Source organism: Schistocerca serialis, chromosome 3, assembly GCF_023864345.2.
Source record: "Schistocerca serialis cubense isolate TAMUIC-IGC-003099 chromosome 3, iqSchSeri2.2, whole genome shotgun sequence".
Taxonomy (NCBI): Eukaryota; Metazoa; Arthropoda; class Insecta; order Orthoptera; family Acrididae; genus Schistocerca; species Schistocerca serialis.
In genome coordinates, this window is record NC_064640.1 from 1,035,255,485 (window position 1) to 1,035,279,627 (window position 24,143).

Sequence of the window (24,143 nt, forward strand, 5' to 3'; positions counted from 1 at the left end):
TGGGCTGATTACCTCCTTACTAACATTCACCATCTGTAGATGTAATTTTTGCACAGCTGTATACATCACCTTTATTTACTAACCTTGGTGAAGGGGGACTGGAGGGGACTGGAAGGGGCTGAAAGCCTCCTCCCCAACATTCACCATCTGTAGATGTAATTTTTGCACAGCTGTATATATATCTGTTTATTTTCTAACCTAGGTGAAGGAGGACTGGAAGGTGTTGATGAAAGGCTCCTTACCAAAAATCACCATCTGTAGATGTAGTTTCTGCACAACTGTATATATCTCCAATATAGTGTTACCTAGCAGTACGATGAATGGATGTGGCTGCAGGAATGCCCCCAACCAACAATCGCCATCTGTATATGTAATTCCTGCACAGCTGCATATATTACTGTTGTTTTCTGACCTTGGTGACGGGGGACAGAAAGGGACTGAAAGCCTCTTTCCGAATATTCACTATAAGTAGATGTAATTCCTGCACAGCTGTATATATTTCCTTTACTTAGCAATCTTGGTGGAGGAAACTGGAAGGGGTTGAAAGCCTCCTTCACAACATTCACCATCTGTAGATGTATGTCCTGCACAGTTGTATATGTCACGTTATTTTTTTCTAACCTTGGTGAAGGGGGATTGGAAAGGGCAGAAAGCATCCTTCCCAACATTCACCATCTGTAGATGTAATTTTTTCACAGCTTAATAATTCTCCCTGATTTTCTAACCTAGGGGAAGGGGACAAGAAGGGGCAGCAGAAGGCCTCCTTACCAACAATCACCATCTGCAGATGTAGCTTTTGCTCCCCTTTATATCTGACCTGTATTTTCTAACCTAGCTGCACAATGACTGGAAGTGGCTGCAGGTAGCCTCGTTTCCACCAATCACCATCTGCAGATGTAATTCCTGCACAGCTGTATAAATCACCTTTATCTTCTTACCTTGGTGAAGCGGGAGTGGAAGGGGCTGAAAGCCACCTCCCAACATTCACCATCTGTAGATGTAATTCATGCACAGCTGTATATATCACCTTTATATTATAACCTTGGTGAAGTGGGACTGGAAGGGGCCTAAACACTCTTTCCCAACATTCACCACCTGTAGATGTAATTCCTGCGCAGCTGTATATATACCCTTTCCTTTCTAACCTTTGTGAAGGGGGACTGGAAGGGGCTGAAAGCTGCCTTCCCAACATTCGCTATCTGTAGATGTAATTCCTGCACAGCTGTATATATAACCTTAATTTTCTAACCTTGGTGAAGGGGGACTAGAAGGGGCTGAAAGCCTCCTTCCTATTATTCACCATCTGTAGTTGTAATTCCCGCACAGATTTGTAAATCACCTTTATATCCTAACTTTGGCGAAGTGGGATTGGATGGGGCTGACATCCTCCTTCCCAACCATCACCATCTGTAGATGTAATTCCTGCACAGCTGTACGTATCACCTTTGTTTTCTAACCTTGGAGAAGTGGGATTGGAAGAGGCTGAAAGCCTCCTTCCTAACATTCACCATATGTCGATGTACTTCCTGCACAGCTGTATATATCACCTTTATTGTCTAATCTTGGTGAAAGAGGACTGGAAGGGGCTGTTGAAAGCCTCCTTAGCAACAATCACCATACGTAAAGGTAGTTTCTGCACAGCTGTCAATATCTTCTATATAGTCTAAACTAGCCATACGATGACCGGATGTGGCTGCAGGAAGCCTCCTTACCAACAATTACCATCTGTAGATGTAATTCCTGCCTGGCTGTATATATCACCTTTATTCTCCAAATTTGGTGAAGAGGCACTGGAAGGGGCTGAAAGTCTCCTTCCCAACATTAACCATCTGTAGATGTTATTCCTGAACAGCTGCATATATCGCCTTAATTCTCTGACCTTGGTGAAGGGGGCTGGAAGGGGCTGAAAGGCTCTTTGTGAACATTTACCATCTGTAGATGTAATTCCTGCACAGCTGTAAATATCTCCTTTGTATTCTAACCTAGGTGAAGGGGGACTGGAAGGGGCTGAAAGCCTCCTTTCCAGCATTCACTATCTGTAGATGTAAGTCCTGCATAGTTGTATACATCACCTTTATTTTCTAACCTTGGTGAAGTGGGACTGGAAGTGGCTGAATTCTGGCTTCCCAACATGCACCATCTGTTGATGTAATTTTGCACAGCTGTATATATCTCCTTTATTTTCTAACCTAGGTGAAGGAGGACTGGAAGGGTTTGATGAAAGGCTACTTGTCAACAATCACCATCTGTAGATGTAGCTTTTTCACAGCTGTATATATCACCTTTATTTTCTAACCTCGGTGAAGGGGGCTGAAAGGGGCTGAAAGCCTCTTTCCGAACTTTCACCATCTGTAGATGTAATTCCTGCACAGCTGTAAATATCACCTTTATATCCTAACCTAGGTGAAGGGCAATTGGAAGGAGCTGAAAGCCTCCTTCCCAACATTCACCATCTGAAGATGTAATTCCTGCACAGCTGTATATATCACCTTTATTTTCTATCATTGGTGCAGGAGGGATATAAGGGGCTGAAAGCCTCCTTCCCAACATTCACCATTTGTGCATGTAATTACTGCACAGCTGTATTTATCACCTTTATTTTTATATCCTTGGTGAAGGGGGACTGGAAGGAACTGAAAGCCTCCTTCCCAACATTCACTATCTGAAGATGTAATTCCTGCACAGCTGTATATATCACCTTTATTTTATAACCATGGTGAAGGGCGACTGGAATTGGCTGAAAGCCACCTTCCCAACATTCACCATCTGCAGATGTGATTAATGCTCAGCTGTATATATCACCTTTAATCTCTAACCTTGGTGAATTTGGACTGGAAGGGGCTGAAAGCCTCATTCCCAACTTTCACCATCTGTAGATGTAATTCCTGCACAGCTGTATATATAACACTTTATTTTCTATCCATGTTGAAGGGGAACTGGAAGGAACTGAAAGCCTCCTTCCCAACATTCACCATCTGAAGATGTAATTCCTGCACAGCTGTATATATCAAGTTTATTTTATAACCTTGGTGAAGAGGGACTGGAAGGGACTGAAAGCGTCTTTCTCAACAATCAAAAGCTGTAGATGTAATTCCTGCATAGCTGTATATATCACCTTTATTGTCTAACCTTGATGAAGGGGCACTGGAAGGCACTGAAACCCTCCTTCCCAACATTAACCATCTGTAGATGTAATTCCTACATAGCTGCATATATCACCTTTATTTTCTGACCTTGCTCAAGGGAGACTGGAAGGGCCTGAAAGCCTGCTTCCCAACATTCACCATCTGTAGATGTAATTCCTGCACAGCTGTATACATCACCTTTATTTTTTAACCTTTGTGAAGTGGGACTGGAAGGCGCTGAAAGCCTCTTCCCAACATTCACCATCTGTAGATGTAATTCCTGCACAGCTGTATATGTCTCCTATAATTTCTAACCTAGCCGTACGGTGACTGGAAGTGGCTGCACGAACCCTCCTTACCTACAATCACCATATGTAGATGTAGTTTACGCACAGCTGTATATATCACCTTCATTTTCTAACCTTGGTGAAGCGGGACAGGAAGGTCCTGAAAGCCTCCTTCACAACATTCACCATCAGTAGATGTCATTCCTGCACAGCTGTATATACACTCCTGGAAATTGAAATAAGAACACCGTGAATTCATTGTCCCAGGAAGGGGAAACTTTATTGACACATTCCTGGGGTCAGATACATCACATGATCACACTGACAGAACCACAGGCACATAGACACAGGCAACAGAGCATGCACAATGTCGGCACTAGTACAGTGTATATCCACCTTTCGCAGCAATGCAGGCTGCTATTCTCCCATGGAGACGATCGTAGAGATGCTGGATGTAGTCCTGTGGAACGGCTTGCCATGCCATTTCCACCTGGCGCCTCAGTTGGACCAGCGTTCGTGCTGGACGTGCAGACCGCGTGAGACGACGCTTCATCCAGTCCCAAACATGCTCAGTGGGGGACAGATCCGGAGATCTTGCTGGCCAGGGTAGTTGACTTACACCTTCTAGAGCACGTTGGGTGGCAAGGGATACATGCGGACGTGCATTGTCCTGTTGGAACAGCAAGTTCCCTTGCCGGTCCAGGAATGGTAGAACGATGGGTTCGATGACGGTTTGGATGTACCGTGCACCATTCAGTGCCCCCTCAACGATCACCAGTGGTGTACGGCCAGTGTAGGCGATCGCTCCCCACACCATGATGCCGGGTGTTGGCCCTGTGTGCCTCGGTCGTATGCAGTCCTGATTGTGGCGCTCACCTGCACGGCGCCAAACACGCATACGACCATCATTGGCACCAAGGCAGAAGCGACTCTCATCACTGAAGACGACACGTCTCCATTCGTCCCTCCAATCACGCCTGTCGCGACACCACTGGAGGCGGCCTGCACGATGTTGGGGCGTGAGCGGAAGACGGCCTAACGGTGTGCGGGACCATAGCCCAGCTTCATGGAGACGGTTGCGAATGGTCCTCGCCGATACCCCAGGAGCAACAGTGTCCCTAATTTGCTGGGAAGTGGCGGTGCAGTCCCCTACGGCACTGCGTAGGATCCTACGGTCTTGGCGTGCATCCGCGCGCCGCTGCGGTCCGGTTCCAGGTCGACGGGCACGTGCACCTTCCGCCGACCACTGGCGACAACATCGATGTACTGTGAAGACCGCACGCCCCACGTGTTGAGCAATTCGGCGGTACGTCCACCCGGCCTCCCGAATGCCCACTATACGCTCTCGCTCAAAGTCCGTCAACTGCACATACGGTTCACGTCCACGATGTCGCGGCATGCTACCAGTGTTAAAGACTGCGATGGAGCTACGTATGCCATGGCAAACTGGCTGACAATGACGGCGGTGGTGCACGAATGCTGCGGAGCTAGCGACATTCGACGGACAACACCGCGGTTCCTGGTGTGTCCGCTGTGCCGTGCGTGTGATCATTGCTTCTACAGCCCTCTCGCAGTGTCCGGAGCAAGTGTGGTGCGTCTGACACACCGGTGTCAATGTGTTCCTTTTTCCATTTCCAGGAGTGTATATCCTTTATTTTCTAACCTTGGTGAAGGGGGACTGAAAAAGGTTGAAAGCCTCCGTCCCAACACCACCAGCAATAGATGTAATTTTTGCACAGTTGTATATATCTCCTTTATTTTCTAACTTAGGTAAAGGTGGACAGAAACGGGCTGCAGAAAGCCTCCTTCACAACATTCGCCACCTGTAGATGTAATTCCTGCACATTTGTATGCATCACCTTCATTTTCTAACCTTGGTGAAGGGGTACTGGAATGGGCTGATTACCTCCTTACTAACATTCACCATCTGTAGATGTAATTTTTGCACAGCTGTATACATCACCTTTATTTTCTAACCTTCGTGAAGGGGGACTGAAGGGGCTGAAAGCCTCCTTCCAAACATTCACCACTGCAGATGTAACAAATGCACAGCTGTATATATCACCTTCATTTTCTAACCTTGGTGAAGAAGGACTGGAATGTCCTAAAAGCCTCCTTCCCTACATTCACCATCTGTAGCTGTAATTCCTGCACAGCCGTACATATCACCTTTATTTTCTAACGCTGATGAAGGGGGACTGGAAGGGGCTGAAAGCCTCCTCCCCAACATTCACCATCTGTAGATGTAATTTATGCACAGCTGTATATATATCTGTTTATTTTCTAACCTAGGTGAAGGAGGACTGGAAGGTGTTGATGAAAGGCTCCTTACCAAAAATCACCATCTGTAGATGTAGTTTCTGCACAACTGTATATATCTCCAATATAGTGTTACCTAGCAGTACGATGAATGGATGTGGCTGCAGGAATTCCCCCAACCAACAATCGCCATCTGTAGATGTAATTCCTGCACAGCTTTAAATATCACCTTTATATCCTAACCTAGGTGAAGGGCGATTGGAAGGAGCTGAAAGCCTCCTTGCCAACATTCACCATCTGAAGATGTAATTCCTGCACAGCTGTATGTATCACCTTTATTTTTCTATCCTTGGTGAAGGGGGACTGGAAGGAACTGAAAGCCTCCTTCCCAACATTCACTATCTGAAGATGTAATTCCTGCACAGCTGTATATATAACACTTTATTTTCTATCCATGGTGAAGGGGGACTGGAAGGAACTGAAAGCCTCCTTCCCAACATTCACCATCTGAAGATGTAATTCCTGCACAGCTGTATATATCAAGTTTATTTTATAACCTTGGTGAAGAGGGACTGGAAGGGGCTGAAAGCGTCTTTCTCAACAATCAAAACCTGTAGATGTAATTCCTGCACAGCTGTATATATCACCTTTATTGTCTAACCTTGGTGAAGGGGCACTGGAAGGCACTGAAAGCCTCCTTCCCAACATTAAACATCTGTAGATGTAATTCCTACATAGCTGCATATATCACCTTTATTTTCTGACCTTGCTCAAGGGAGACTGGAAGGGCCTGAAAGCCTCCTTCCCAACATTCACCATCTGTAGATGTATTTCCTGGACAGCTGTATGTATCGTGTCTTTTTTTTCTAACCTAGGTGAAGGGGGACTGGAAGGGCCTGAAAGCCTCCTTCCCAACATTAACCATCTGTAGATGTAATTCCTGCATGGCTGTGTGTATCTCGTTTGTTTTCTATCCTTGGTGAAGGGGGACTGGAAGGGGCTGAATGCCTCTTTTACAACATTCACCATCTGTAGATGTAATTCCTGCACAGCTGTATATATCACCTTCATTATCTATACATGGTGAAGGGGGACTTGAAGGGGCTGAAATCCTGCTTCCCAACATTCACCATCTGTAGATGTAATTCCTGCACAGCTGTAAATATCACCTTCATATTCTAACCTAGCAGAAGTGGGACTGGATGGGGCTGAATGACTCATCCCCTACAATCACCATCTGTAGATGTTCACTATCTGTAGGTCAAGTTTCTGCACAGCTGTATATATCTGCTATATTTTCTAACCTAGCCATATGACGACCGGAAGTGGCTGCAGGATACCTCCTCACCAACAATCACCATCTGTAGATGTTATTCCTGCACAGCTGTACATATAACCTTTATTTTCTAACGTTGGTGAAGGGGACTGGAAGAGGCTGAAAGCCTCATTCCCAACATCAATATTTGTACATATATTTCCTGGGCAGCTGTATATATTGCCTATATTCTCTAACCTTGGTGGAAGGGGACTGGAAGGGCCTGAAAGCCTCCTTGTCAACATTCACCATCTGTAGATGTAATTTCTGCACATCTGTATATATCACCATTATTTTCTAACCTAGGTGATGTTGGATTGGAAGCAGCTGCAGAAAACCTCTTTACCAACATTCACCATCTGAGTAAGTAATTTCTACACAGCTGTATATATCACCTTTATTTTCTAACGTAGGTGAAGGAGGACTGAAATTGGCTGCAGGAAGTCTCCTTACTAACACTCAACATCTGTAGATGTAATATCTGTATAGCTGTATGTATCTCCTGTATTTTCTAACCTACGTGAAGCGGTCTGGATGGGGTGCAGAAAGCCTTCTTCCCATCATTCAACATCTGTACTTTTTGCACTGCTGTATATACCTCTTTACTTTCTAACCTAGGTGAAGGAGGACTGGAAGGGGCTCATGAATGCACTTTACCAACATTCACCGTCTGTAGATGTAGTTTTTGCACAGCTGTATATAGCACCTTTATTTTCTAACCTTGGTGATGGTAAACTGAAATATTCACCAGCTGTAGATGTAATTCCTGCACAGCTGCATATATCACATTTATATTATAACCTTGGTGAAGGGGGACTGGAAGGGGCTGGAAAGCATCTTTCCCTACATTCACTATCTGTATATGTAATTCCTGCACAGCTGTATATATCACCTTTATTTTCTAATTTTGCTGGAGGTCTGGAAAGGGCTGAAAGCCTAATTCCCAACATTCACTATCGGTAGATGTAATTCCAGCACAGCTGTATATATCAACTTTATTTTGTAACCTAGGTGAAGGCGGACTGGAAGGGGCTGAAAGTCTCCTTCCTAACATTCACCATCTGTAGATGTAATTCCTGCACAGCTGTACATATCACCTCTATATCCTAACCTTGGCGTACGGGGACTGGATGGGTCTGACAGCCTCCTTCCCAACTATTACCATCAGTAGACGTAATTCCTGCACAGCTGTATATATCACGTTAGTTTCTGAACTTGGTGAAGAGGGCTTGGAAGGGGCTGAAAGCCTCCATCCCAACATTCACCATCCGTAGATGTCATTTTTGCACAGCTGTATAAGTCTCCCTCATTTTCTAACCTAGGGGAAGTGGACAGGAAGGGGCTGCAGAAAGCCTCCTTACCAACAATCACCATCTGTAGATGTAGTTTCTGCACCCGTGTACATATGTCCTGTATTTTCTAACCTAACAATACGACGACTGGAACTGGCTGCAGGGAGCCTCCTTCCCACCAATCACCATTTGTAGATGTATTTCCGGCACAGCTGTGTAAATCACCTTTATTTTCTAACCTTAGTGAAGGGGGACTCGAAGGGGCTGAAAGGCGCCTTCCCAACATTCACCATCTGTAGATGTAATTCCTGCAGAACTGTATATATCACATTTACATAATAACCTTGGTGAAGAGAGAATGGAAGGGGCTGAAATACTCTTTCCCCACATTCACCACCTGTAGATGTTATTCCTGCACAGCTGTATATATCACATATACTTTCTAAACTTGGTGAATGGGGACTGGAGGGGCTGAAAGCCCCTTCCCAACATTCATCATCTGTAGATGTAATGCATGCACAGCTGTATATATCACCTGTATTTTTTATCCTTTGTGAAGGGGTACTGGAAGGGGCTGAAAGCCTCCTTCCCAACATGACCATCTGTAGATATATATCCTGAACAGCTGTATATATCACCTTTATATTCTAACCTTGGTGAAGGGAGACTGAAAGGGGATGAAAGCCTCCGTCCCAACATTCACCATCTGTAGATGTAATTCCTGCACAGCAGTAAATATAACTGTTTTTTCTAACCTTGATGAAGTGGTCTGGAAGGGGATGAAAGCCTCCTTGCCGACATTCATCATTTGTACATGTAATTCCTCCACAGCTGTATATATCTTTCTTATTTTCTAACCTTGGTGAAGGGTCACTGCAATGGGCTGAAAGCCACACTCCGAACATTCACCTCCGTAAGGGAGACTGGAAGGGGATGAAAGCCACCGTCCCAACATTCACCATCTGTAAATGTAATTCCTGCACAGCTGTATACATCACCTCCGTATTCTGACCTAGGTGAATGGGGACTGGATGTGGCTGAAAGCCTCCTTACCAACATTCACCATCCGTAGATGAAATTCCTGCACAGCTGTATATATCACGTTAGTTTGTGAACTTGGTGAAGGGGGACTGGAAGGGTCTGAAAGACCCCTTCCATACATTCACCATCTGTAGATGTAATTTTTACGCAGCTGTATGTATAACCTTTACTTTCTAATCTAGGTGATGTTGGACAGAAGGATCTGCAGAAAGCCTCATTACCAACATTCATCTACTGTGGATGTAATTTCTACTCAGCTGTAAATGTAACCTTTAACTTCTAATCTAGGTGAAGGTTGACTGGTGGGGTCTGCAGAAATCTTCATTAACATCATTCACTATCTGTGGATGTAATTTCTACACACCTGTATATATACCCTCTATTTTCTAATCTATGTGAAGTTGGACTGGAAGTGGCTGCAGAAGGCCTCATCACCAACATTCACCATCTGTGGATGTAATTTCAACATAGCTGTATATTTACCCTTTATTCTCTAATCTAGGTGAGGGTCGACTGGAAGGGGCTGCAGAAAGCCTCCTTACCAACATTCACCATCTTTGGATGTAATTTATACACAGCTGTATATATTCCCTTTATATCCTAAACTAAGTGAAGGTGGACTGGAAGGGGCTGCAGAAAGCCTCTTTATTAACAATTGTCATCTGTAGATGTAGTGTCCGCTCAGCTGTTTATGTCTCCTTTATTTTCTAACCTAGGAGAAGGTGGATTGGAAGGGGCTGCAGAAAGTCTCCTTACCAACAATCACCATCTGTAAATGTAGTTTCAGCACAGCTGTATATTTCTCATATATTTTCTAACCTAAGTGAACGTGAACTGGAAGGGGCTGCAGAAAGCCTCACTACCAACATTCGACGTCTGTGGATGTAATTTCTACACAGCTGTGTATAAACTCTTTATTTTCTAATCTAGGTGAAGGTGGACTGGAAGGGGCTGCAGAAAGCCTCATTACCAACCTTCACCATCTGTGTATGTAATTTCTACACAGCTGTATATATACCCATTACTTTCTAATCTAGGTGTAGGTGGACTGGACGGGGCTGCAGAAAGCCTCCTTACCAACATTCACCATCTGTAGAAGTAATTTCTACACAGCTGCATATATAACCTTTTTTCTCTAATCCAGGTGAAGGTGGACTAAAAGGGGCTACAGAAAGCGTCCTTACCAACATCCGCGATCTGTGGATGTAATTTCTACACAGCTGTATATATACCCTTCACTTTCTAATCTAGGTGTAGGTGTATTGGAAGGGGCTGCAGAAAGACTCCCTACCAACAATGGCAATCGGCAGATTTATTTCTTGCACAGCTGTGTATTTCTCCTTTATCATCTAACCTAGGTGAAGGTGTACTGGTAGGGGCTGCAGAAAGCCTCCTTATTACCAATCATCATCTGTAGATGTTGTTTCCTCAAGCTGTATATGTCACCTTTATTTTATAACCTTGATGAAGGTGGATTGGAAGGGGCTGCAGAAAGCCTCCTTACGAACATTCACCATCTGTGGATGTAATTTCAACACAGCTGTATATATACTCCCTATTTTCTAATCTAGGTGATGGTGGTCTGGAATGGGCTGCAGAAGGCATCCTTACCAACATTCACCATCTGTCGATGTAATTTCTACACAGCTGTATATATACCATTTATATCATATACTATGTGGAGGTGGACAGGAAGGGGGTACAGACAGCCTCCTTATTAACAATCATCATCTGTAAATGTAGTTTCCGCACAGCAGTTTATGTCTCCCATAATTTCTAATCTAGGCGTAGGTGGATTGGAAGGGGCTGCAGAAAGCCTCCTTACCAACAATCACCATCAGTAAATGTAGTTTCAGCATAGCTGTATATTTCTCCTTTATTTTCTAACCTATGTGAACATGGACTGGAAGGGGCTGCAGAATGCCTCACTACCAACATTCACCATCTGTAGATGTAATTTCTACACAGCTGTATATATACACTTTACTTTCTAATTTAGGTGAAGGTGGACTGGAAGGGGCTGCAGAAATCCTCATTACCAACATTCAGCATCAGAGGATGTAATTTCTACACAGCTGTATTAATATCCTTTATAACCTAAACTATGTGAAGGTGGACTGGAAGGATCTGCAGAAAACCTGATTACCAACATTCATCATCTGTGGATGTAATTTCTACATAGCTGTATGTATACCCTTTATTTTTTAATATAGGTGCAGGTGGACTGAAGGGGGCTGCAGAAAAATTACTTTGCAACATTCACCATCTGTAGAAGTAATTTCTACACAGCAGTATATATACCCGTTATTTTCTAATCCAGGTGAAGGTAGACTGGAAGGGGCTGCAGAAAGCCTCATTACCAACGCTCACCCCACTGTAGATTTAATTTCTACACAGCTGTATATAGAACTTTCTTTCCTAACCTATGTGAAGGTGGACTGGAAGGGCTGCAGAAAGCCTCCTTATTAAGAATCATATCTCTAGATGTAGTTTCCGCACAGCTGTATATTTCTCCTTTATTTTCTAAACTATGTGAACATGGACTGGAATTGGCTGCAGAACGCCTCACTACCAACATTCACCATCTGTGGATGTAATTTCTACACAGCTGTATATAAATGATTTATATCCTAACCTTTGTGAATGTGGACTGGAAGGGGCTGCAGAAAGCCTTTTTTTTGTTAAGAATCATCATCTGCAGATGTAGTTTCCGCACAGCTTAATATGTCTCCTTTATTTTCTAACCTATGTGAACATCGATTGGAAGGGGCTGCAGAAAGCCTCAAGACCAACATTCACCATCTGTAGATGTAATTTCTACACAGCTGTATATATCCCCTTTATTTTCTAATCTAGATGAAGGTGGCCTGGAAAGGTCTGTAGCCTCATAACCAACATTTACCATCTGTAGATGTAAATTCTACACAGCTGTATATATACCCTTTATTTTCTTATCTAGGTGAAGGTAGACTGGAAGGGGCTGTAGAAAGCCTCATTACCAACATTCACAATCTGTGGATGTATTTTCTACACAGCTGTGTATATATATTTATTTTCTGATCAAGGTGAAGGTGGACTGGAAGAGGCTGCAGAAAGCCTCCTTACCAACATTCACTATCTGTAGATGTAATTCCTACACTGCTGTATATATACCCTTTATTTTCTAGTGTAAGTGAAGGTGGACTGGAAGGGGCTGAAGAAAGCCTCCTTACCGAAATTCAACATCAGTGGATGTAATTTCTACACAGCTGTATATATATCCTTTATATCCTAACCCATGTGAAGGTGGAATGGATGGGGCTGCAGAAAGCCGCCTTATTAACAACATCATCTGTAGATGTAGTTTCCGCACAGCTGTATATGCCTTCTTTATTTCCTAACCTAGGTGAAGGTGGACTGGAAGTGGCTGCAGGAAGCCTCCTTACGGACAATCACCATCTGTAAATGTAGTTTCAGCACCTCTGTATGTGTCTCCTTTATTTTCTAACCTAGGTGAAGTTGGTTGGAAGGGGCTGCAGAAGGCCTCCCTACCAACAAACACCATCGTAGTTTCAGCACAGCTGTATATTTCACCTTTATTTTCTAACCTATGTGAACGTGGAATGGAAGGGTCTGCAGAGAGCCTCATTTCCAACATTCAGGATCTGTGGATGAAATTTTTACACAACTGTATATATAACCATTATTTTCTAATCTAGGTGAAGGTGGACTGGAAGGGCCTGCAGAGAGCCTCCTTACCAACATTCACCATCTGTAAATGCAGTTTCAGCACAGCTGTATATTTCTCCTTTATTTTCTAACATATGTGAACGTGGACTGGAAAGCGCTGCAGAAAGCCTCATTACCAACATTCACCATCAGCGGATGTAATTTGTACACAGCTGTATTAATATCCTCTATATCCTAACCTATGTGAAAGTGGACCGAAAGGGGCTGCGGAAAGCCTTATTACCAACATTCATCATCTGTGGATGTAATTTCTGCACAGCTGTATTTATACCCTTTAATTTCTAATCTAGGTGCAGGTGGACTGAAAGGGGCTGCAGAAAAATTAGTTACCAACATTCACCAACTGTAGAAGTATTTTCTACGCAGCTGTATATATACACATTATTTTCTAATCTAGGTGAAGGTAGACTGGAAGGGGGGCAGAAAGCCTCCTTACAAACAATCACTATCAGTAAGTGTACTTTCAGCACAGTGTATATTTCTCCTTTATTTTCTAACCTATGTGAACATGGACTGGAAGTGGCTGCAGGAAGCCTCCTTATTAACAATCATCATCTGTAAATGTAGTTTCCGCACAGCTCTATATGTCTCCAATATTTTCTAACCTAGGTGAACGTAGATTGGAAGAGGCTGCAGAAAGCCTCCTTACCAGCAATCACCATCTATAAATCAAGTTTCAGCACAGCTGGATATTTCTCCTTTATTATCTAACCCGAGTGAACGTGGACTGGAAGGGGCTGCAGAAAGCCTCATTACCAACATTCACAATCTGTGGATGTAAATTCTACACAGCTGTATATATACCATTCAATTTTCTAATCTAGATGTAGGTTGACTGGTAGGGGCTGCAGAAAGCCTCATTACCAACATTGACAATCTGTGGATGTAATTTCTACACGGGCTGTATATATACGCTTTATCTCTCAACCTATGTGAAGGTGGACTGGAAGGGGCTGCAGAAAGCCTCCTTACCAACATTCACTATCTGTAGATGTAATTCCTACACTGCTGTATATATACCCTTTATTTTCTAGTGTAAGTGAAGGTGGACTGGAAGGGGCTGCAGAAAGCCTCCTTACCAACATTCACCATCTGTAAATGCAGTTTCAGCACAGCTGTATATATCTCCTTTATTTTCTAACCTATGTTATCATGGACTGGAAAGGGCTGCAGAAAGCCTCATTACCACCATTCACCATCTGTGGAAGTAATTTCTACACAGCTGTATACATAACCATTATTTTCTAATCTAGTTGAAGGTGGACTGGAAGGAGCTGCAGAAGGCCTCCTTACCAACATTCACCATCTGTAGAAGTAATTTCTACACAGCTGTATATATAGCCTTTATTTTCTTTATTTAGGTGAAGGTGGACTGGAAGGGGCTGCAGAAAGCCTCCTTATTAACAAACATCATGTGTAGATGTAGTTTCCGCACAGCTGTATATGTTTCCCTTTTTTTATAACCTAGGTGAAGTTGGATTGGAAGGGGCTGCAGAAAGCCTCCCTACCAACAATCACCATCCGTAAATGTAGTTTCAGCTCAGCTGTATATTTCTGCTTTCCTTTCTAACCTATGTGAACGTGGACTGCAAGGGGCTGCAGATGTCCTCAGTACCATCATTCACCATCTGTGGATGTAATTTCTACACTGCTGTATATACACCCGTTGTTTTTTAATCCATGTGAAAGTGGACTGAAAGGGGCTGCAGAAAGCCTCATTACCAAAATTCACCATCAGTGGATGTAATTTCTACACAGCTGTATATATACCCTTTATATCCTAACCCATGTGAAGGTGGAATGTATGGGGCTGCGGAAAGCCGCCTTATTAACAACATCATCTGTAGATGTAGTTTTCGCACAGCTGTATATGCCTCCTTTATTTCCTAACCTAGGTGAAGGTGGACTGGAAGTGGCTGCAGGAAGCCTCCTTACTGACAATCACCATCTGTAAATGTACTTTCAGCACCTCTGTATATGTCTCCTTTATTTTCTAACCTAGGTGAATTTGGTTGGAAGGGGCTGCAGAAGGCCTCCCTACCAACAAACACCATCGTAGTTTCAGCACAGCTGTATATTTCACCTTTATTTTCTAACCTATGTGAACGTGGACTGGAAGGGTCTGCAGAAAGGCTCATTTCCAACATTCAGGATCTGTGGATGTAATTTTTACACAACTGTATATATAACCATTATTTTCTAATCTAGGTGAAGGTGAACTGGAAGGGCCTGCAGAGAGCCTCCTTACCAACATTCACCATCTGTAAATGCAGTTTCAGCACAGCTGTATATTTCTCCTTTATTTTCTAACATATGTGAACGTGGACTGGAAAGCGCTGCAGAAAGCCTCATTACAAACATTCGCCATCTGTGGATGTAATTTCTAGACAGCTGTATATATAGACTTTATGTTCTAATCTGTGTGAAGGTGGACTGGAAGGAGCTGCAGAAAGCCTTCTTACCAACATTCACCATCTGTAGAATTAATTTCTACACAGCTGTATATATACCCTTTATATCCTAACCTATGTGAAGGTCGACTGGAATGGGCTGCAGAAAGCCTCCTTATTAAGAATCATCATCTGTAGATGTAGTTTCCGCACAGCCGTATATGTATCCCTTATTTTTTTACCTAGGTGAAAGAGGATTTGAAGGGGCTGCAGAAAGCCTACTTACCAACAATCACCATCTGTAAATGTAGTTTCAGCACAGCTGTATATTTCTCCTTTATTTTCTAACCTATTTGACGTGGACTGGATGGGGCTGCAGAAAGCCTCATTACCAACATTCACCATCTGTGGATGTAATTTGTACACAGCTGTATGTACACCCTTTATATCCTAACCAATGTGAAGGAGGTCTGGAAGGGGCTGCAGAATGTTTCCTTACCAACAATCAAGATTGGCAGATGTATTTCCTTCACAGCTGTATATTTCTCCTTTATCATGTAACCTGGGTGAAGGTGGATTGGAAGTGGCAGCAGGAAGACTCCATATTAACAATCATCATCTGTAGATGTAGTTTCCGCACAGCTGTATATGTATCCCTTCTTCTATAACCTATGTGAAGGTGGATTGAAAGGGGCTGCAGAAAGCCTCCTTACCAACGATCACCATCGGTAAATGTAGTTGCAGCACAGCTATATATTTCTCCTTTATTTTCTAACATATGTGAACGTTGACTGGAAAGGGCTGCGGAAAGCCTCATTACCAACATTCACCATCTGTGGATGTTATTTCTACACAGCTGTATATATAACTATTATTTTCTAATCTAGGTGAAGGTGGACTGTTAGGTGCTGCAGAAACAGTCCTTACCAACATTCACCATCTGTGGATGTAATTTCTACACATCTGTATATATAATCTTTATTTTCTAATCTAGGTGAAAGTGGACTGGAAGGGGCTCCAGAAAGCCTCATTAACAACATTCACTATCTGTAGATGTAATTTCTACACTGCTGTATATATACCCTTTATTTTCTAATCTAGGTGAAGGTGGACTGGAAAGGGATGCAGAAAGCCTCCTTACCAACATTCACCATCTGTAAAAGCAGTTTCAGCACGGCTGTATATTTCTCCATTATTTTCTAAACTATGTGAACATGGACTGGAAAGGGCTGCAGAAAGCCTCATTACCAACATTCACCATCTGTGGATGTAATTTCTACACAGCTGTATATATGCCGTTTATTTTCTAATGTAGGTGAAGGTGGACTGAAAGGGGCTGCAGAAAGCCTCCTTACCAACATTCACCATCTGTAAATGCAGTTTCAGCACAGGTGTATATTTCTCCTTTATTTTCTAAACTATGTTAACGTGGACAGGAAAGGGTTGCAGAGCGGCCTCATTACCAACATTCTCCATCGGTGGATGTTATTTCTACACAGCTGTATATATATCCATTATTTTCTATTGTAGGTGAATGTGGACTGGAAGTGGCTGCAGAAAGCCTCATTACCAACATTCACCATCTGTGGATGGAATTTCTACACAGCTGTATATTTACACTTTATGTTATAATCCAGGTGAAGGTGGAATGGAAGGGGCTGCAGAAAGCCTCCTTATTAACAAACATCATTTGTAGATGTAGTTTCCGCACAGCTGTGTATGTATCTCTTATTTTATAACATAGGTGAAGGTAGATTGGAAGGGGCTGCAGCAAGCCTCCTCACCAACAATCACAATCTGTAAATGTAGTTTCAGAAAAGCTGTATATTTTTCCTTTATTTTCTAACCTATGTGAAAGTGGACTGGAAGGGGCTGCAGAAAGTCTTATTACCAACATTCACCATCTGTGGATGTAATTTCTACACAGCTGTATATATAACCTTTATTTTCTAATCTAGGTGAAGGTTTACTGGAAGGGGCTGCAGAAAGCCTCATTACGAACATTCAAACTCTGTGGATGTAATTTCTACACAGCTGTATATATACCCTTTATTTTGTAATCTAGGTGAAGGTGGACTGGAAGGGGCTGCAGTAAGCCTCCTTACCAACATTCACCATCTGTGGATGGAATTTCTACACAGCTGTATATATACCCCTTATGTTGTAATCCAGGTGAAGGTGGACTGGAAGGAGCTGCAGAAAGCCTTCTTACCAACATTCACCATCTGTAGAAATAATTTCTACATAGCTGTATACATACCTTTTATTTTCTAATCTTGGTGAAGGTGGACTGGAAGGGGCTGCAGGAAGCCTCATTACCAACATTCACCATCTGTGGATGTAATTACTACACAGCTGTATATATACCCTTTCCTTTCTAATCTAGGTGAAGGTGGACTGGAAGGGGCTGCAGAAAGCCTCCTTATTAACAAACATCATCTGTAGATGTAGTTTCCGCACAGCTGTATATGGATCTGTTACTTTATAACCTAGGTGAAGTGGATTGGAAGGGGCTGCAGAAAGCCTCCTTACTAACAAACACAATCTGTAAATGTAGTTTCCGCACAGCTGTAAATTTCTCCTTTATTTTCTAACCTATGTGAACGTGGACTGGAAAGGGCTGCAGAAAGCCTCATTACCAACATTCACCATCTGTGGAGGTAACTTCTACACAGCTGTATATATAACCATTATTTTCTAATGTAGGTGATGGTGGACTGGAAGGGGCTGCAGAAAGCCTCTTTACCAACATTCACTATCTGTTGATGTAATTTCTTCATTTCTGTATATGTACCCTTTATTTTCTAATCTAGGTTAAAGTGGACTGGAAGTGGCTGAAGAAAGCCTCATTACCAACATTGACCATCTGTATAAGTAATTTCTACATAATTGTATACATACTCTTTGTTTTCTAATCTAGGTGAAGGTGGACTGGATGGGGCTGCAGGAAATCTCATTACCAACATTCACCTTCTGTGGATGTAATTTCTGCACACCTGAATATATACCCTTTTTATTCTAACCTATGTGATGGTGGACTGGAAGGGGCTGCAGAAAGCCAACTTTTTAACAAACATCATCTGTAGATGTGGTTTCCACACAACTGTATATAGATCCTTTACTTTATAACCTAGGTGAAGTGGATTGGAAGGGGCTGCAGAAAGCCTCCCTACCAACAAACACAATCTGTAAAAGTTGTTTCAGCACAGATGTATATTTCTCCTTTATTTTCTAACCTATGAGAATGTGGACTGGAAGGGGCTGCAGAAAGCCTCCTTATAAACAATCACCATCTGAAGATGTAGTTTCCGCACAGCTCTATATGTCTCCTTAATGTTCTAACCAAGTTAAAGGTGGATTGGAAGGTGCTGTAGAAAGCCTCCTTAAAAAGAATCACCATCTGTAAATGCAGTTCTAGCACAGCTGTATATTTCTCCTTTATTTTCTAACCTATGTGAACGTGGACTGGAAAGGGCTGCAGAATGCCTCATTACCAACATTCACCATCTGTGGATGTAACTTCTACACAGCTGTATTATTAACCATTTTTTTCTAATGCAGGTGATGGTGGACTGGAAGGGGCTGCAGAAAGCCTCATTACCAACATTCACCATCTGTGGATGTAATTTCTACACAGCTGTATATATACACTTTATGTTCAAATCTAGGTGAAAGTGGACTGGAAGGAGCTGCAGAAAGCCTCCTTACCAACATTCGCCATCTGTAGATGTAATTACTACAGAGTTGTATATATACCCTTTACTTTCTAATCTAGGTCAAGGTGGACTGGAAGGGGCTACAGAAAGCCTCCTTATTAACAAACATCATCTGTAGATGTAGTTTCCGCACAGCTGTATATAGATCCCTTACTTTATAACCTAGGTTAAGTGGATTGGAAGGGGCTGCAAAAAGCCTCATTACCAACATTCACCATCTGTGGATGTAATTTCTAAACAGCTGTATATACACACGAAATATCCTAACCTATGTGAAGGAGGACTGGAAGGGGCTGCAAAAAAAAATGCCTACCAACAATCGTGACCGGCAGATGTATTTCCTGCACAGCTGTATATTTCTTCTTTATCTTCTAACGTAGGTGAAGGTGGACTGGAAGGGGCTGCAGAAAGCCTCCTTATAAACTATCACCATCTGTAGATGTACTTTCTGCACAGCTCTATATGTCTCCTTTATTTTCTAACCAAGGTTAAGGTGGAATGGAAGGGGCTGCAGAAAGCCTCCTTACCAAGAATCACCATCTGTAAATGTATTTTCATTACAGCTGTATATTTCTACTGTATTTTCTAACCTATGTAAATGTGGACTGGAAGGGGCTGCAGAAAGCCTCATTACCAACATTCACCATCTGTGGATGTAATTTCTACACAGCTGTATATATACCCTTTTTGTTCAAATCTAGGTGAAAGTGAACTGGTAGGAGCTGCAGAAAGCCTCCTTACCAATATTCGCCATCTGTTGAAGTAATTACTTCACAGCTGTATATATACCCTTTACTTTCTAATCTAGCTGAAGGTGGACTGTAAGGGGCTGCAGAAAGCCTAATTACCAACAATCACCAAATGTGGATGTAATTTCTACACAGCTGTATATATATACTTTATATCCTAACCTATGTGAAGGTGGACTGGATGGGGCAGCAGAAAGCCGCCTTATTAACAACATCATCTGTAGATGTATTTTCCGCAGAGCTGTATATGTCTCTTTTGCTTTCTATCCTAGGTGAAGGTGGATTTGAAGGGGCTGCAGAAAGCCTCCTAACCAACAATACCATCTGTAAATGTAGTATCAGCACAGCAGTATATCTCTCCTTTATTTCCTAACCTATGTGGAGGTGGACTGGGTGGGGCTGCAGAATGCCTCCTTATAAACAATCACCATCTGTAGATTTAGTTTCCGCACAGCTCTGTATGTCCCCTTTATTTTCTAACCATGGTGGAAGTGGATTGGAAGGGGCTGCAGAAAGCCTCCTTACCAACAATCACCATCTGTAAATGTAGTTTCAGTACAGCTGTATATTTTTATTTGATTTCCTATCCTATGTGAACGTGGACTGAAAGGGGCTGCAGAAAGCCTCATCCCCAACATTCACCATGTGTGGATGTATTTTCTACACAGCTGTATATATATCCTTTATTTTCTAATCTAGGTGAAGAAGGTCTGGAAGGGGTTGCAGAAAACCACATTACCAACATTCACCATCTGCAGATGTAATCTCTACACAGCTGTATATATACCCTTTATTTTCTATCCTATGTGAAGGTGGACTGGATGAGGCTGCAGAAAGCCTCATTATAACATTCAATATCTGTAGTTGTAACTTCTACGCAGCTGTATGTATATACTTTATTTTCTAATCTAGGTGAAGGTGGATAGGAAGGGGCTGCAGAAAGCCTCCTTATTAACAATCATCATCTGTAGAAGTAGTTTCTGCACAGCTGTATATGTATTCCTTATTTTATAACCTAGGTGAAGGTGGATTGGAAGGGGCTGCAAAAAGCTTCCTTACCAACAATCACCATCTGTAAATGAAGTTTTAGTACAGCTGTATATTAATATTGGATTTTCTGACCTATGTTAACGTGGAGTGGAAGGGGCTGCAGAAAGCCTCATTCCCAACATTGACCATCTGGGGATGTATTTTGTACACAGCTGTATATATATATATTTTATTTTCTAATCTAGGTGAAGGTGGTCTGGAAGTGGCTGCAGAAAGCCTCATTGCCAACATTCACCATCTGTGGATGTAATTTCTACCCAGCTGTATATACATTCTTTATTTTCAACTCTAGACGAAGGTGGACTGGAAGAGGCTGCAGAAAGCCTCCTTACCAACATTCACCATCTGTAGGTATGGTTTCTACACAGCTGTATAAATACCCTTCATTTTCTAATCAAGGTGAAGGTGGACTGGAAGTGGCTGCAAAAAGCATCATTACCTACATTCACCATCTGTATTAGTAATTTCTACACAGCTGTATACATACACTTCATTTTCTAAAATAGGTGAAGGTGGACTGAGTGGGGCTGCAGAAAGCCTGATTACCAACATTCACCATCAGTAGATGTAATTTCTACACAGCTGTATATGTACCCTTTATTTTCTAACTTGGTTAAGGTGGGCTAGAGGGGGCTGCAGAAAGCCTCCTTACCAACATTCACCATCTGTGGATGTAATTTTTACAAAGCTGTATATATACCCTTTATTTTCTAATCTAGGAGAAGATGGACTGGAAGGGTCTGCAAAAACCCTCATTACCAAGATTCACCATCAGTAGATGTAATATCTACACAGCTGTATATATACCCTTACTTTTCCTAATCTAGGTGAAGGTGGACTGGAAGGGGCTGCAGAAAGCCTCCTTACCAACATTCATGATCTGTAGATATAATTTCTACACTGCTGTATATATACAGTTTATTTTCTAATCTAGGTGAAGGTTTACTGGAGGGGGCTGCAGTAAGCCTCCTTACCAACATTCACCATTTGTTTATGGATTTTCTACACAGCTGTATATATACCCCTTATGTTCTAATCCAGGTGAAGGTGGACTGGAAGGAGCTGCAGAAAGCCTTCTTACCAACATTCACCATCTGTAGAAGTGATTTCTACACAGCTGTATATATACGCTTCATTTTCTAATCTAGGTGAAGGTCGACTGGAAGGGGCTGCAGAAATCCTCTTTACCAACATTCACTATCTGTTGATGTAATTTCTTCATTTCTGTATATGTACCCTTTATTTTCTAATCTAGGTTAAAGTGGACTGGAAATGGCTGCAGAAAGCCTCATTACCAACATTCACCGTCTGTATAAGTAATTTCTACATAGCTGTATACATAAACTTTATCTTCTAATCTAGGTGAAGGTGGACTGGAAGGGGCTGCAGAAGGCCTCATTACCAACATTCACCATCTGTGGATGTAATTTCTGCACACCTGAATATATACCCTTTATATCCTAACCTATGTGAAGGTGGACAGGAAGGGGCTGCAGAAAGCCTCCTTATTAACAAACATCAACTGTAGATGTGGTTTCCGCACAGCTGTATATAGATCCGTTACTTTATAACCTAGGTGAAGTGGATTGGAAGGGGCTGCAGAAAGCCTCCTTACCAACAAACACATTCTGTAAATGTAGTTTCAGCACAGCTGTATATTTCTCCTTTATTTTCTAACCTATGAGATCGTGGACTGGAAGGGGCTGCAGAAAGCTTCCTTATAAACAATCACCAACTGAAGATGTAGCCTCCGTACAGCTCTGAATGCCACCTTAATTTTCTAACCAAGTTAAAGGTGGATTGGAAGTGGCTGGAGAAAGCCTCCTTACCAAGAATCACCATCTGTAAATACAGTTTTAGCACAGCGGTATATTTCTCCTTTATTTTCTAACCTATGTGAACGTGGACAGGAAAGGGCTGCAGAAAGCGTCATTACCAACATTCACCATCTGTGGATGTAACTTCTACACAGCTGTATATATAACCATTATGTTCAAATCTAGGTGAAAGTGGACTGGTAGGAGCTGCAGAAAGCCTCCTTACCAACATTCGCCATCTGTAGAAGTAATTACTACACAGATGTATATATACCCTTTACTGTCTAATCTAGCTGAAGGTGGACTGGAAAGGGCTGCAGAAAGCCTCATTACCAACATTCACGATCTGTGGATGTAACTTCTACACAGCTGTATATATAACCATTATTTTCTAATGAAGGTGATGGTGGACTGGAAGGGGCTGCAGAAAGCCTCATTACCAACATTCACCATCTGTGGATGTAATTTCCACACAGCTGTATATATACCCTTTATGTTCAAATCTAGGTGAAAGTGGACTGGAAGGAGCTGCAGAAAGCCTCCTTACCAACATTAACCATCTGTTGATGTAATTACTACACAGCTGTATATATACCCTTTACTTTCTAATCCAGGTGAAGGTGGAATGGAAGGGCTGCTGAAAGCCTCCTTACCAACATTCACCATTTGTGTATTGGATTTGTACACAGTTGTATATATACCCCGTATGTTCTAATCCAGGTGAAGGTGGACTGGAAGGAGCTGCAGAAAGCCTTCTTACCAACATTCACCATCTGTAGAAGTGATTTCTACACTGCTGTATTTATACCCTTCATTTTCTAATCTAGGTGAAGGTCAACTGGAAGGGGCTGCAGAAAGCCTCATTACCAACATGCACCATCCGTGGATGTAATTTCTTCACAGCTGCATATATACCCTTTACTTTCTAATCTAGCTGAAGGTGGACTGTAAGGGGCTGCAGAAAGCCTCTTTACCAACATTCACTATCTGTTGATGTTATTTCTTCACTGCGATATATATACCCTTTATTTTCTAATCAAGGTTAAGAAGGGACTGGAAGGGGCTGCACAAAACCTCATTACCAACATTCACCATCTGTGGTTGTAATATCTGCACACCTCAAAATATACACTTTATATCCTAACCTATGTGAAGGTGGACTGGAAGGGGCTGCAGAAAGCCTCCTTACCAACATTAACCATCTGTGGATTTAATTTCTACACAGCTGTATGAATACACTTTATATCCTAACCTATGTGCAGGAGGACTGGAAGGGGCTGCAGAAAGAATGCCTACCAACGATCACGATCGGCAGATATATATCCTGCACAGCTGTATATTTCACCTTTATCTTCTAACCTAGGTGAAAGTGG